The sequence below is a fragment of the Eubalaena glacialis genome, chromosome 12 (genome assembly GCF_028564815.1).
Source record: "Eubalaena glacialis isolate mEubGla1 chromosome 12, mEubGla1.1.hap2.+ XY, whole genome shotgun sequence".
Taxonomy (NCBI): domain Eukaryota; kingdom Metazoa; phylum Chordata; class Mammalia; order Artiodactyla; family Balaenidae; genus Eubalaena; species Eubalaena glacialis.
The window spans coordinates 66,090,747-66,107,271 of record NC_083727.1 but is presented as its reverse complement, the minus strand read 5'-3'; positions in this window follow the sequence as shown (position 1 = coordinate 66,107,271).

Here is a 16,525-nt window from a genome sequence, read left to right as displayed (position 1 = left end):
ACTAGTGGTTGCCAGAGGGGAGGGGTGTGGGGGGATGGGCAAGATAGGAGCAAAGGATTAAGAGATACAAACTTCCACTTACAAAATAAATAAATCATGGGAATGTAATGTATGGCATAGGGAATATAATCAATAATATTGTAATAACTTCGTATTATGACACATGGTAACTAGACTTAGAGTAGTGATCATTTCATAATGTATAAAAATATTGAATTACTGTGTTGTAAACCTGAAACTAATATATTACAATTCAATTATACTTCAATTAAAATAAATTTTAAAAAGTAAGGCAGAAAGATTATTGCAGAGGGATACTGAGTAAATGAGCAAGATGAATGGAAATGGATGGTGAAGTTTTAGTTGGCACAATTTTTGATTTTATACTACTGTGAAAGATAGGACACAGAGTAGAGCCTGAGGCGGAGTGGCAGTGATATTAAGGTCAGAGTGCAAATTGGGTCACCCCTGAGGATACCCCAATTTTCAAGCATCCTCCTTGATGGCCAAGAGTATAGTATCTGTTCTCATCTTGTCTGGGTTCCACTTTTTTCTGATTTTGTTAAGCCTCTACTGTACTCTTTTTGTAGGTCATCTACGCTAGGATTTGGTTACTTCCTGTGTTTAAATTAAAACTCTATGAAAAATGTGCATGCTTGACTTCTTCTCTCTTTGAGAACAAACTTTCCCGAATAGATGTCTGCAGAAGTTTTCCTTCTGTTATTTTCTAGAAAATGTATCTCATATTAAAACGATAATGGATTTGTCTGTTTTCCTTGTCTTTCACCTGTCCTTTCAGCCTGATGAGTTCTTTCCTGTTGTCTTTGTTGTACCATATTAATTCTGAAATGTGCATTCCACTCTCTCTGAGAGGAAGAATTCCTGTTTCAGTTAAATCTTAAAAATGCATTTTCTGCATTGTATTAAATCATGATATATTCTATGTTATCCCTTTTAATATTCCTTTGGCATTAGTAGTTCAGAGATTTCACCATTTAATTACTTCATCTCTCCTATCATGAGGATTAGACTTGCTCTGCTGAATGGTTTCACTGTTTCCCCCAAGTAAAACCAAAAATTGCACTGAGTTAGTTTGGTGCAACAAGATCTCATCAAGTTACTAAAATTCTTTATTATTTTTTGCTATTATTACTTTCTGTAATACTGATGCTTTTTATGGCTTCAATTTGGGACAACTATCAGGAAACATTATATTTGATAAAACTAAGATAATCCAATCTTTGATAAGAAACCAAATTAAGAAAACTTCTGAATTAAAAAGAAAACGACAGCTGTACTCCTGGTAAAAAAAAATAAATATAATGAAAATACAGCTCAAAAAAGTATCCTTCTGAAAAACAAATATAATTAGTTTACTTCATTGATTTTAAAAATGTACAATCATTCAATTATTCTCTACTACCTAAAGCAGTTGTCTATATATCTCTTTTTTGTCATATACCCACCTTAGTAGAACAATATTGAACAAGCACCTCCAATATATGTATACGTATTTATATTTAAATCGTAGTCAGACATTATTCTTCACATCTATTCTATACCATAAGGTACATATATAACTGGAATTTCTAAAGGATAAGACAAATATACATAAATGAAAGTCTCCTATTTTTTCTCACATTCTAGGGGTTCATCTTGCATTCAGTCTCCTGTGACAACCATGGACCTAGAACATGTGTCAGCAGACTATGATCTACAGGTAAAATCAAATGTACCATGTTTTAAAAAATAAAGTTTTATTGAAACACATGCCCATTTGTTTACATCTTGTCTATGGCTGCTTTCACACTACAGTAATGAGTATATATAAAACAGCCTTTATGGCCCACAAAGGCCTGACCTATCTTCTAGATATAAGTTCTATCTTCTGTTTTGTCAGCAATACCACTCAATCTCCAAATATCTATAGTTTTTGCCTTAGAGTATTCCTCATTGTTTTTATAGTATATCATATGTTTTAACACAACTACAGCTGTGAGCATGTTTTTCCCTTTGTCTAGAATGCCTTAGTGGAGGTCTTTTGTTTAGTTCTTCATAGCATTCCTTATTTTTTTTAAAAAATGCCTTCTCCCTGTGACCTTCATGACATTATCAATTGCGGGCAATAAATTTTCGTCTATCTGGTTGGAAATAAGAGCCAAACTAGGCAAATGTAACTCTGTCTCAGAGATTTGAATCTCAAGTAGAAACTCAGAGAAAATGCAATTGGAGTAGTTTTTCAACAGCAGCAAGCGCATGGAAGGGTTCACAAAACCTCACTACTAAGGTTCTTGGAAATGTTATTTACATCATTCACATGGTCTGGTCACTCAGGTCTTTCTCTGATTTTGTAAAATATGTAATATCTTTCTAACACATTTATATTTTTGCTTAAGCTAACCCTGATCTAACATTATTTGTAAGTGTGACCAAGTCTATCAGGATCTCATTTGCCAATTAGAAATTATCCAAATTCTTGCAAGAAAAGTTTTCAAAAGTTATTAATAACCAAAACAAATATTTAGCACACTCAGGTTGTCATATAATTAAATGATGTCTATAAAAATTAGGACCAACTGTAAGTTATAGAAGACTAAATAATTTTATTCTCTGTGAATATTTCATTTCACTGCACTTTGGGAAAGGGTATTGGAATGGTCAATATTAGTATAGTTCTGAAAACCACCTATTTTGTATAAGATATTGGATTCAGAGACTCACTGCAGCTGAGTAATCAGAAAAAAATCTAGTACAGATTATTGAAAGAAAATTTAGCAAATGAAAATTTTTATAATCTTTAAAAAGCTTATGCTTAAACAAAACAGCAGCAGTCAGCAAGCTTTTTCTGTAAAAGGCAGATGGTAAATATTGTCAGTTTGGCAGGCCATGTAGTCTCTGTAGCTACTAGGCAACTCTGCTGTTGTAGGACAGTAGCAGCCATAGATGAACAAGTATGGCTGTGTTCCAATAAAACTTTATTTATAAAAACAGTATTCCATAGTTAGCTGACACGGTGTACAGACTGGGGTTTATGCACATCTATAAGCTTCTATACCTGAGGTTTCAACTGGCTTGCATGGTTAAAAATGATTATAGCTCATTTATTGATTGGTTGAACGCATATTTTTGAGCCCCCATTCTGAATCAGGAAATGAGTGCAAACTCAGAACTTCTTTTACATAGTTCTAGAGGCAAAAGCCTATGTCCTGAAGCATTATTCAATCTAAAGTAATTCTTCAGATGAGGCTTTGGAGAAGGGGCTTTTTAGATCCCAAATATACATACATAACAGATGACCTGATGGCAATAGAAATGTGTGTTCAGATATGTCTTCTGTAAATTTGAATTCACATGTCTCAGAATCTATTCTCAGATCCATTCTAACAACTAAGCCCAAGGCCGCCTTCTTTTTTACTCTATCAGATGTCTACTTAGCTTGTGTCATGGTTGGTTTGTTGGCTTTTACATTGTAACAGAACTATGAACATATATTCATGTTTAAACTTAATAAATTTTTTGTGTGGTACCATCTTGAAATGTACTATCATTAGCTATCATGTTTTCGTAGTTGACAGTCCTTATTGAACTAAGAAAAAATATGTTGTAATTGAACCTTGAAATTTTATTAAACCTTTGGATTTTGCTGCTATGTTCTGAGAACGTTTCTTCCATTAAGAGTCGCTTTTATGCTCTAATCTTGCCATTCAAATTGTGAGGGTAAACAGACTCAGAAAAAGCTATATTAAGGCTCAAAATAAAGGAAGGAATAATTGCTTTCATCTCCATTTCAGAACCCCATATCAAGAATAATAGTAAACAAAGAAGTTACAGGTTTTAGGTAGTCAAAAAACAGAAGCTTCTACTTTGAACATGTGGATAAAGTTTCCTCTTGTTTTAAAGATAATTTTGTAGTTGTGGTTGTGTTTCATTTATTTGAGTACATATTCTTGATTCCATTGCCATCATTATCTTCCTGACAAAAAAGTTTCCCATCCCTATTTATTCCTGTGTTGTACCTTATTGATTTGCTGTCCTTGGGCAGTATTTATATGCATAGATTACAAATTCTCAATTCATCATATTGTCTTGTTGGGCTTATAGCTTTAATATTTTAAAGACAATCCTTGTTCCCAGCAGTTTGTGAGAAAAGTAGTTATCCATGTGAGCTACTGGATTCAAGCCTGTCATCTAAATGTTTATCTGTCTTCTTTGTTGGGCATAGAGATCAGGGTCATTGCTAAAAGAAAAAATTCTCTTGTGAAGAATGCCATTAATTGTCCTCCCGAATTCCCTGTCAGGTGTAAACAAGACCAGGATCAACTCAAGAAAAATTGAAAAATTCATAGTAATGGCTCTCCTTCATTTTATAAATAACCAATTTATGTTTTAGTATTCCCTGGTTGTTTTCCTTATTTGTATTTCATATCTTTAAACAAGCTTTCATATAAAAGCAATCACTATTAAAATAAAACAAAAATTTAGTGTATTTGTAACATTCCTTTATTCACAAGTTCTAAAACAAAAATTCCCTATAAGCCAAAAAAGGGGAAAAAACCCACTGCATTACACCTGAAAATAAATTGCATGATTACAGTTTATTGCTCTGAAAGGCAAAGCAAATGCTGAATTCACTTAAAAATAACATATGTAGCCACCTTTGAAGTGTTGTTTCTTACAGGGGCATAAAATTTAGCTATTACTGATACCACATGAATCAGTAATTAGAACTTGTTTAAGGAAAACCCCAGAATGGTTGTAACCATGCTCATATAATACTGCAAATAGCCTTCTAATTGCATAGCTTACATTCAGGTTAATTGTGGTACAGACATTGGCTTAGCTGCTCTACTGTGAAGTTGGCACCTACAGTAAACATTGCATGGTTCAAGATTACGTGTTACTTAATACTCACCATAGATTCAAAATGACTCAATACAGGTCAATTAAATGTTTCTTCAGTATATTAAGCTTCACTGTTTTCAGGACGAAATATTCTTTTTTCTCATTTTAATGTTATTATGAATATTGTTTTAACCCCCAAATTTTGGGCACTTGAGGGGAAAATTATAGAAATAGTACTCAAGAGATATGTTTCATAAAAAAAAATCAGCGAAATGTTAGAAATAAAGATCTGATTGTTAAGAAGGTATATAGAAAGACATTGTAATTGTATCTAAAGGCTGTAACTAGACTATTATTGTTATAACAGAAGGGTTACTGAAGACTTTTCTGGGTGTGGATAGGGGAAGACTTTACTAAGCGTAAAGTAATGCCTGAAGAGTGGACATGAAATATTTGACTGCATTTGCTTTATTTTGGTTTGCGTTTCAAAATGCTTTAACTGGGGAAATTTAAAACTGGAAAGAAAATTAGACCCATTCATTTTACAGAAGAAGAAGTTGTGTCTCAGACAGTTTAAATAGCACTACAGAGTTAAGAACAATCATTTACCAGGGTGAGTATCCGGATAATACTTGTTTGACATTAGGACTGTGAGCTTTCTCATTATTTTAAGAAGAGCTTATGTATTCAGGGTGGAAAAATATGTCATTCCTATTTACTGGAGAAATGTGTGGGTGTGTGTCTGTGTCTGCGTGTGTAGCCGAGCAGGCATAGTAGAAGCTTACTCAGCTATCCTGGAAACCGAACTCCTCTCATTCAATCATTAATGAAATGTTCAGACAAATGAATATATGTAATGCGTATATAAATTATAAAGCAAATACTTAAAAGAATACTATTTCCCCAAGTTCCAACATGTAACTATTTGAGGATGTCTCTTGAGACTGTTTAGATTTCAGTTCACCTCATTCATAGCTTCACAATTCCACATAGACACAGGGTGTCACAGGGTGTCAGGGTGTCACAGCTCACTTCGTTACAGGTGCAAGTGAATCAAAGCGAATGTGAAAGGAAAGGTGTCTGAAAGAATAACAATTCTGATGATGTGTGTGTTGTGAAATAACATGTAGGTAATTAGCAATAATGTCAAATGGGAGAAACATGATCATTGGTTATCTGACATAAGGTAAAATGTTTAAATTTGAAAGTAGCACAATAACTAACTTCCATAATAACATGATTTTTGATTCTATGTTACTTCATATATCCCCAGTGGAACGCCTCGTAAAGTCTCCAGATTAAATTTGTGAACTTATTTAGCTTCTTCTATATATGCCCTTTGAACTTCTAAGAGAAGTCTTAAGTTTTAATGGACTGATACTTAAAAAAAATTTTTTTAGTCTTTTACTATAATAGCCAATGTTTTCATAATGGCGATTTCATACATATTTCATACATGTGTACATATATCAATGACAGGCTTCCATAAGCTTTACAGTGGGTAACAACTGCTTACTTCATCCTTACTGACCGGGATTAAATCTGTTCTGTGGGATTAACCAAGAATCCTTACTGAATATTTTTGTCTCTTTATGGCTATACAGGGGCATTGTGCTTTCTTACAATGTCCCAAATGGCAAAATTAATGCCGCAGACTTTAATGCCAAGAACTAAGCCCAACTCTGACCCCAAATATATAAGAACTGTTTAAACCTTAAGTGCACTCTATTCTTTGTAGAAAATGCATTAAAAGAAATTTCACACACTAGTTCTCTTAAAATACCTATAAGTTTGCTGAATTTATTCTCTGCATAAAGTAACAAATAATTATTGGACTTCCTTTATAAAATTTGATTTTCCTATTACTGTAAGGCTGAGAGAGAATGAATACAAAGGCTTTTTCAATTATTTGTAACTTATTAGTTTATTGATATTACTAGAACTTTATTGATGGTGGTAAACGCAGATGGTGAGCCGCTGTTGACTTCTGGATGTAGTTTGAATTTGGGCCAATAGGATTTATTGTTGGAACTGTAGTGAGGGCAATAGGGGGAAAGGGATGGGTGTTATCACTTGCCTGAAAAGGTAGATTGGAGATGTCAGTGACTGAGATGAAGAATAGAGCTGCTGTGGAGAGAGGTCTCGAGTTCAATTTCAGACAAATTTATTTTGAGATGTCTATTATATACCAAGTGCAGATGCCAATTAGGTGGTTAGACATGTGGGTTTAGAATTAAGGGGAGAGATCTGGCCTACAGATATAAACTTGGGAGCTATCAGTCTACATGTTAAATGCAAAAAGTAAGGGAAAGATCACTGTGTATGTTATGCTGCCTGTTATGTAGAAACAAGGGGGAGATATATAATCACATTTACTTGTATATAGATACAAATCTTTGGAAATATACATAATAAATATGCATAAAATCTACATATGAAAATCTACTTAATAGCCTGCCACTTGTTGATGGGGTGGAACTGAGCAGGGTTTGGAGGGAGATACTGATTGTATATCTTCTATGTCTAAAAAAATAACAGGCATGTTATTAAAAATACTGTTAATTTAAAATAAATAAAATAATATAAAATAAACTCTAAATTAATGAAAAATTAAGATACAAAGTATTACAAAGAAAAATGAATAAACAAAATAAAAATTTGTTAAATGAATACTTCTGTTATAACTATTTTGAGGATTATACTTACTTAAATTACTTTGTATACAGTAAATCAAGCATCGTTTACTATAAATTCACATTGTTTAAATCTACTTCAAAAGACTCTTGAATGATTTACAATACCTTTAATTGTCACCCTAATCAGATGTTTAATAACAGTATTTCTTCAGTCTTATAGTTGTAAATTATAAAACCCCCAAACTTACTTTGAAAAATAAAAGAAAAAAATTTCAACTCAGGTAAATGGTTTCAGACACAACTGGGCCCTGCTGCTCAAAAAGTCATCAGAGGGCTTCCCTGGTGGCGCAGTGGTTGAGAATCTGCCTGCCGGTGCAGGGGACGCGGGTTCGAGCCCTGGTCTGGGAGGATCCCACATGCCGCGGAGCAACTGGGCCCGTGAGCCACAACTACTGAGCCTGCGCTCCGCAACAAGAGAGGCCACGATAGTGAGAGGCCCGCGCACCGCGATGAAGAGTGGCCCCCGCTTGCCGCAACTAGAGAAAGTCCTCGCACAGACATGAAGACCCAACACAGCCATAAATAAATAAATAAATAAATAAATAAAATGCAGTAATTAAAAAAAAAAAATAGTATAGAGTTTAAAAAAAAAAAAAAGTCATCAGAGATTTTTTTTTTGTCCTCCTGGTTCTGTTTTTTCTTGTTTCAGGTAAGCTCTTTCCTTTTTCCATGTGTTGGTAGAGATGGCATCTAGTCTCTCCAGGCTTCCTTGGTTCTTAGTGTCTGTGACCTCAGAAGAAGAGTATATTTTTCTACATAGTCCGGCAAAATTTCCAGAGATGAGCCACTATACCTAACCCTGAGCCAGTGTCTGTGTTCAGAAATGAGGTGTACTCTGATTCAAAAGCTAAAATTTGGTGCAAGTATTGAGAAGAGAGGAACAATTTTTCCCCAAGAAAATGCAAGAAAGAAATCAAAAAGCTAATGATCACTATAGCTGTCTTCAAGAATGATCCAATCTCTACAAATGCCCATCCTAATAAAGTGATATTGAGCATGTACTCTACCGTCATGGAAAGTTCTATTTTTACTTCCTCACATCTTTTTTTTTTCAGACTTCCATGTCTGAGATGAAGGAAATGAGGAAATATTTTTCCCAAGGCAGTGTAAGTTAATCTATTGAATGCTAAGATAATAGGTTTATATTTTATCTGCTAACCTATTGGATATGAATGGAGGTTCATGAACAAGGAAAATATGGCCACTATAATGTTTGAAAGTGATTATCCTGGTAAATTTAAATGGTATGTGTGGGTGAGGTATAGAGAACACAAATAGGACTTTGTACTCAGAATATGAGGTAGAAAATCCAGGTTTACGATTATTGTAGTAGAAATGGAGATGAATAACTTTTCTTTTCTCTCTGGAAGAAAGATTTAACCACACATGGATTCAAATGTAACCAATTTAAACATGTTCACATAACCTTCTTAAGTGAAATGAAGCCACTTTCATTTCAAAGCGCCAAAGGCAATACACTTATATTTGCAACAATCACCATAACAAAACATTTTTCCAGTGGAGCCATACTTTAAAGAACAACTCATATATTCTTTCTATAATGGATACTGCCCCCTTTAAGTAGCAGGAAACAGCTTTAGAGGATAATAGTTGTTATTATGATTGTCAATCTATCCTAGATCTGCTATTCTGTATTTTGTTGCTTATAGTCATAAATAGTACTTTCAGTGTGAGAATTTTATCTCAAGCCAGAGTGTCAAATCGCTGACGGAGAGGAAAAGGATGGTTATCTGTGTGTGTGTGTGTGTGTGTGTGTGTGTGTATGGAGAGAGAGAGGGAGACAGAAAGAGAGAGAGAAAGGGAGAGTGAAGGAGAAATAGAGATTGGGAGAGAGAGAGAATGAAAGAACTTGATGCCAAAAAGGAAGAAAATTATGCTATAGACTCCTTAAATCAATATAATAGTACATATCTTAAATTAACCTCTTAAAAATCAATTAACTGACAATTTCCTTTTATTGTTTAATTAGAAAAATATGTCAAACCAGTATGCAGAGAATACACTGGATCACAGCATGTGCTATCACATCTTTGAAATATCTCATTTCTATTATTTGTCAGTAATGCCTTTGAAAACATGTACCTGACTGTGCAGGATTAGGCACCATTTTAATTGATCTGGAACTATCACCTCAGGCTTACATGTGTATCTTTATTAATTTCTCATTAGACTGTTGACTAAACAACAGTTAAAGGCTCTAAAGCCTTTAGATTTTTTCTGAGTAGTTTATAATTTGTTTTAACTCCAAACATGCATCTAATCTCCTTGTGTTGGTTAATTCATCTGTTAAATGGGTCTCTCCATATTTACAAAGCATTATTTGAGGATGTCACATCAACAAAAACGCTATGAATCATCACGCTAAATGTTTTAGAAATACACAATTGCCATAATGGAAAAGTCAGCTTATTTCCTTAAGAATGAGTCACTGGTACATCTCAGGAAAATCTTTGCCTAATCATTGGTTTGTCATCCAATGATGAAGACAAGTTCCCTGGGTTTCTGGTTTACCTCCCATACCTTATCAAGGATGAGATTTTATTTTAAGAACTCAGTGTCAACACAATATTGTTCTGCAAGATGTTATTTCAAGAAATAAAGAAGAGGAATATTTGAGCATCTTTTCTAATGAAGGGATATTTAATGCCACTGGCAAATTGAGAGAACAAAATATTCCTCAGGAAATAGATAATATAAATGCCAAAATATATATTGCTTTGAACATGAGTTGATAAAGGAAGCATTAGCGTTAGGAAAGATTACATAATTAACAATGAAAATTAAGGAATTATAGAGGAAGATTACATAATTAACAATGAAAATTAAGAGCTATTCTACAGAGAGAACAAGAATGGGGTCTGAAGTGAAAACAACTTTGTGTGAACCTTCGTGCCACTTTACTATCTATATTATTAGGGGCAAGTTTAGTAATCTGATCCTTTGTCTCCAAAACTGGAAAAATGGGCTAAAAAGGATATCAGAGACTCATTTAAGAGTTAAAAAGTAATGGCAAGCATAAGCAAATTTCTAAGCACAGTGTCTAGAACATTGTAGCAGCTTACTAAGGATTTATTCTCTTCACCTATAGAAGAGAAATAAGCAAATAACATGAAGATTATAACAAATGAAAAGGCTTTCGGGTTTTGGCATATATGTGTTTTAAAGAGCTCTAATGGAGGAATTATAAGGCTTGAATTCTAATCTCAAATATGGTAGCCATATGTTAGTTGGCCTGGGTAACAATTTAAACTCCCTTCAGTTTTCATAATTCTAAAAAGATCCTTACCATTTCTAATATGGATGATTGGGTGACTATTGGTATGTCTATTGGCTTCATTAATACAGATGATTAGTCTATTTCCTAATATTTGAAAAAAAATTAATAACAGAAAATAACATTAGTTTGGTCGAAATTAATGAGTTCTCTAATTGAGAATCACTTTGTTGTGGATTTGATAACTACCTTTACCTTTGATATAGTAGTTATAGAAAATACAAAACAAAATTCAACTACTCAGATACCATACAAAAATGAGAATAAAATCAGTCAAATTGATGTACCTTTGGAATACTATAGAATCATGCACTTAGTAAGAACAAAAATAACAAAACCAAAAGTTAAATAATATTGGATACTGGTTCTAGTTTCCATAAAGATTATTAGGATGGTGGATATTGTTCATTAATATAGTTCACAGCTAGTGGGATAATGTTCTTTATTATCACTATTACTTTAAAATTATCACTACTTTGGGGGGGATTATAGAAAGAACCTTACTCTAGGAAACTAAAGATTTGGATTCTAGTTACAATTTCTTCCCCCATCAGTGTATGATTTATTTTCTCTGGTCTTTGTTTCCTAATCTGTAAAATTTAAATGTTTAACTCTTTCAGTTCTAAAACTGGTTTTTGCTATAAGCAAGTCTTAAAGTTGATTTTTTAAATTAATTTCAATCTATTATTTTCAGAGGACTTTACAATTTCTAACTACCTTCTACTAAATCAATCTATCACTATTGTTTACAGTAATTATAAAGTACCATGGCCCAGTGATTTAGTAAGCATGGTATTAAGCAACATTCTTCTTCAGAAGTGAGAATCTTTTCACATGTGACCATGAGTCAGTGCCCATGGTAGGAGCGTGTGCAGAAGATGCACTACAGAGATAAATGTTTCAACTCTCTTTGACCCTGGAGCAAAATAAATGAGAGTAATAAACTTCCCTTTGAGTTTTGCCTTGTTATCAAGTATTTCCCAAATCATGAAGACAATAAAAGTGAAATAGTCTGTCAGGGGAAAAACAACAACAACAAAAATACTTTGTAGTGTTTCCCCTCAGGCATTTTAAGAAAACTTCAATTCTAGATGTATGAATGAAATTACTTCTAAAAATTAGAAAATTCTATCAGCTCAGTAACATGTGACCATCTTTAGCAAAAAGTTAGACCTCTATCCCCATAAAAATAATATTGTGCCATTTCATAGGGTTTTTTTTCCCACCATTTTGTGGGGTTTTTTCCCCCCCTCACTATAAACTGAAGGAAGATCTTTGACCTAGTTTCTCATGTTTTACTTTCTTTTAAGTCAATTAGATCCACATTAAAAAAATAAATAAATAAAAGATTGAAGTGGTCTTTGGGGAACTCAACGCTTCCCCTCACCAGGTGGGAGAAGACCATTGCTGAAGAGCCTTCCTCACACTTTGAGTGCATTGTAGGTGATCAAAAAGTTAATGCTTATTGAATAAATGAAAGGATGAAAGTCATAACCCAAGACCTACTCTACTGCTAGAATGCCACTGTGGCCTTTGGGGTGGACTATCTCCCTGTCATGTTCTCCACAATATGCTCTTTTTTTTTTAATTTAATTTTTTTATTGGGGTATAATTGCTTTACAATGTTGTGTTAGTTTCTGCTGTACAATGAAGTGAATCAGCTGTATGTATACATATACCCCCTCCCTCTTGGACCTCCCTCCCATCCCCCCCCATCCCACCCGTCTAGGTCACCACAGAGCACTGAGCTGAGCTCCCTGTGCTATACCCAATTTTAGCTACTATTTAGCTGAGATTTTGATTCCCTTGGGCCTCTCCTCCAATCACACTTTTCTCATATTTATTAGACCAACTCACAGGCTGCCCGTTGTTGTTCAAGAAATATGTGAACTCATGCCTATGGCCTTCATCTTCATTTAAAAATGCCCTATCATCTCTCATTTACACCTGCTCGTTTTTTTATATCACCTTTCCAAACCTTTTCTATTCTCAGTCCTCATCTAAGGAAACAACAGAGGGCCTTCAACTTCCCTTTCCACCTCACGTTTTCCCCCAGTCTTTATGAATCTGTATCTGCCACGGCCATTATCAGAGGAAGTGGTGGTCCACACACCCCACAGCTTATTCCCTTCAGGTCTCATTCAGCATTCTGCTGTGTGACTGCTGATGCTATTTCTTCATCTTCAGTCCCTCGCTCCTCTTGATCCATCCCCTCAACCTTTTCTTGATGACCCATTTCATTTCTTGACTATTTCCCTCCAGTTGGGATTATCCATTGGCTTCCCCTGGTTTTTCCTCAATAGTTAGCTGCCTTTTCTACTTATATATCTCTACACTTGCTTTAGCTTTCCATGTCTTAAATGGAGGTGTCCTTACACCTGTAACTAAAGGCCTATTTTATCTTTCTTTTAAAATCTCCCCCTTAGACATCTTATCCTAAAGTCATAGCTTTATTTGTCTTTACTTTGTGGGTGATTTCCTTATAAACATATATATTTAGCTCCTGTTTCTATTCTGAGCCCTACTGTCTTATTCTCAAATGCTACCTCTTTAACGACAAATTCACACCTTTTTTTCCTCTAACCACTATTTCTATAAATGGTGCCTTCAACCACTCCCCTACACCCACACCTGTCACCCTAATCAAAAGATAACAGCTTTTAATCCATCCTTCTTTCTCTTGGTCCTTACATCCAATGAGTTACCTAGTCTTGTCCATTCTATCATACTACTGCTTTACTGATCTTCTGGAGCCCACGGATTGCCTGAGAGAAGAAAATAGAAGAATTGTGTAAATTAAGTTGCAATTCTTTCTCGTCTGGTAACATGCTTCTCATGCCTCTCCTAATCATGAATAGGGATGATTACATATGTTCCTTTCCTCCTTACGTCAAAGGCCAGATGCCTCTTCCCAAAGGACTTAAAGAGAAATTTTACACTGTTATTTCACTTATAATTTAAATTCACACCTTTCTTTTATTTTCTGAAGGTGTTTATTATTTAGTCAAGTATAAAATATATCCTTTAATCCTATTCTTAGAAATGTCCTGAGACAATTTTTGTTGACTTCTGTCATTTTTTCTCCCTTGAGTACATCAAACTGTAAACCCCACTATTCTCTGAGTTTCTCCTAAAGTGAATATAATAAGTAGCATTACAATTAATTGCAGTAAGCTCATTTATAGGGAAATAACCACTTATGAATCTGGATCCTTATTTTGAATTCAGCTTTCAAAAATTTTGAGATTTTACTGTGCAATTTAGGTTGAATTATCCAACTGTGTACTTCAAATGATGGTGTTTACAAAATAAAAATCTTGCTTCAAAGCAATGCAGAAAGTTAACACAAATGAAAATTCTCCAGTGTATTCACTTGTTTGTTGTTATGTAAGAGCATTTTATAGCTGAACTTCTCAGTAATAATTAGTACAGTATATATCTTCATTTAAATTCATCTCAAAATTCTATTTTAGTACCAAAGTGCTCTGACACTGAATGCTCCTGGAATGTATTCTTTTAAGGATTCACCATTGATCCTATCCTACAATGTACTTAACTGACAGAAAGTGAAAATTATATTTAATTGAGCTGAATGAGAGAATCACAACAAAGAACTCTGCATTTTTCAATTCCCAGATATTTCTATGGTGGATGACTAATAAAATATAGTTTTTGTTGGATGATACATATTAATTTGCCACATAGTTTCAATCATAAAATTATATTTTAACTTCATCCTAATCAAAAACATTTTAAGGGCACCAAACCTCACCCAGCAATTCTAAACTCATGGTAGAGATGTCAGATAGACAAGAGTTCACATATTTTAAGACTATAAGGTGGTATTAAATAAACAAGGTGAAAAGTTCCTCCCAGTTAGGTGAAATTATGTTGCATTTTCTTCTTGCTAACGATGTTAAGAGCAATAATACAAAATATATTTTTCTTATAAAAATTGATTTTTAAAAAATTTATTCCTTCTTTCATTCACTCATTTAAAAATGGTCCCAACGGGCATGCAGCATGCCAGAGTCTAACCTATTTCCTGGGAATGCAAGGATTTTGTAGTCTATTGTATTCTTAATGTTTATAGCTACTTTTTTTTTGAAATCATTAACTTGAGATGTCTGTTTTTGTGATTAGCAATAATCTTTTTTTTAAATTAATTTATTTTATTTTTGGCTGCGTTGGGTCTTCATTGTTGCGCGTGGGCTTTCTCTAGTTGCGGCGAGCGGGGGCTACTCTTCATTGCGGTGCGCAGGCTTCTCATTGCGGTGGCTTCTCTTGTTACGGAGCATGGGCTCTAGGCGCGTGGGTTTCAGTAGTTGTGGCACGTGGGCTCAGTAGTTGTGGCTCGCGGGCTCTAGAGTGCAGGCTTGTGGCGCAGGGGCTTAGTTGCTCCTTAGTACTTGTGGCGCAGGGGTTAGTTGCTCCGCGGCGTGTGGGATCTTCCCGGACCAGGGCTTGAACCCATGTCCCCTGCATTGGCAGGCGATTCTTAACCACTGTGCCACCAGGGAAGCCCCCAATAGCTAATTTTATATAGAAAATTTCCCTAGACTTGGGCAAGGATAACTGAATTCTGATTATGTTACATACAATGGCTTACTATTCTCAATTTTGTATCTGATTTTTGTGATAAATCTTCCATTTCTCTCCACATGATTTCTATCCACCATATAAATGGCTACCACAGCTATTGGTCCTTCTTGTTACAGACTCTACAAAGGAATTTTCTTCTCAGCACTCTGCATGAGAACTTAAATAAGTTGTTAGGCGCAAGATACCTTACCTAATCACAAGTCCTGCTAAGAGCTACCAAAATGGCAGATCTCAGAACCACCACCTGCCACAACTATAAGGTACACGCCTCTATAAAATATTTTCTTCTTTCAAGAATCTCTGATTGGCTAGCACAGTGCAGCAGTCTTTGTGAGTGAATTGCTCAGGGCCAAAGAAGTAATCCCATAGCATGGCTGCGGGGACGTGTCGCACATCTTAGTATCTCTTTCTCTAAAATCAACAGGACTCACAATCCTTACCTGATCTGAACTCACAAAAAACCACCTGAATATTTATTCAAAAACTGCATTCACGAACATTTTTTCCCTTTAGGTTCATATATGAACTCTGAGCTTTAAGTAGTCAATTGTCTTTATACTTAGGATATGACTTCTAAACTAGATAAAAACAACTAGCTTTTTTTTATCTAGGAGGCTCCTCCTTACCCTGAAAAAGTGTCATTACCATTATCTAGAATGCAAATGCATTCATAAGTTTGCTCACTTTTATTGATGAATGAATACACAGTTTCTATATCAAACTGTACTCAAATTTCAAGCACTGTCTTCCTATGTATATATTAATTCTGCATTTCCCTGATTTAAATAATTTGTCAAAATTTCTATGTAGACACACAGAATTTTTATTTTATTTTTTGAATACATTAACCACCTAGTTTTGACTCAGTTGACATACTTCTCTCTTTAGTCAAAAGCACAGGGATTTGCCTACAGCATTTTCCATATCTCTTCCTATATTATATATAGAGAAAAATGATTAAGGAAGTTTCTTTTAGGAGTTAAAATTTTTAACTCTCTGAAGCAAAGCAGTTATGACTCTTTCCAGGTTTTTCCCACATTTCTCAGAAATTCATATATGTCAAACTCCACATTTGACCTTTAATTTCTTG